Source organism: Neophocaena asiaeorientalis, unplaced genomic scaffold (genome assembly GCF_003031525.2).
Source record: "Neophocaena asiaeorientalis asiaeorientalis breed wild unplaced genomic scaffold, Neophocaena_asiaeorientalis_V1.1 scaffold55, whole genome shotgun sequence".
In the NCBI taxonomy this organism is placed as follows: domain Eukaryota; kingdom Metazoa; phylum Chordata; class Mammalia; order Artiodactyla; family Phocoenidae; genus Neophocaena; species Neophocaena asiaeorientalis.
Window position 1 is genome coordinate 421,268 of NW_020175684.1, and position 962 is coordinate 422,229.

Sequence of the window (962 nt, forward strand, 5' to 3'; positions counted from 1 at the left end):
TTTTTTTTTTTTTTTTGTGGTACGCAGGCCTCACTGTTGTGGCCTCTCCCGTTGCGGAGCACAGGCTCTGGACGTGCAGGCTCAGCGGCCATGTCTCACAGGCCTAGCCGCTCCGCGGCATGTGGGATCTTCCCGGACTGGGGCAAGAACCGGTGTCCCCTGCATCGGCAGGCGGACTCTCAACCACTGCACCACGAGGGAAGCCCGAAATCGTTCTATTTAAAGCCACCTGAATCTCAACTCATTGGCTCCAGTACACTTATATTGCATTTGTTTTCCTCAAGCTCTGCCTTATTAGATCAGTGGTTCACAACCTCTTGGGTGCATACTAGAACCACCTGGTGGCTTTCAAAATGTACTGATGTCTGGACCCCACCCTAGAACTCCTGATTCCATTGGTCATGGGGATGCCAAGGCTTCAATAGTTTTTCAAAATCTCCATAGGTGATTCTAATACACAACCCAGGCTGAGAACCAAAGTGCCCTGAGAAGTCACTCCATGCTTCTGCATCTTGATTAGTGTTTCTCTTCTCCATCATGAAGCCCCTGCATCCTGAGGACTTTCCCCAGGTCATATTTATACTTCTTGTCTGATTTTTGCATGCAGCCCTTTCCATCGTATGCCCTATCTTTCTTTTTTTTTTTTTTGCCCTATCTTTCTGCATCAATAAATTGTTTCTGAGGAAGAGGTTCTTTCTGCTGGAAAGCCTGGGGGAAGAGAGGTGCTTAGGACAAGGCTGCTGACACTGGAGACTCAAGCGTACTTGGGTATGGAGGGCTTGGGTCATGGCCGGTGGGATTCTCCTGTTCCCAACAAACTTGAGTGTAGCAGTGGGAACTACCCAAGAGATACATGAGATAAGGCTTTGAGGTCTCCTGAAATATGCTGAGTGGGGTTCCTGAGTTACATCACCCTTGTGCTTTCTCTGCCTCACTTATCTGGTCCTCTGAGTGCAACCTGA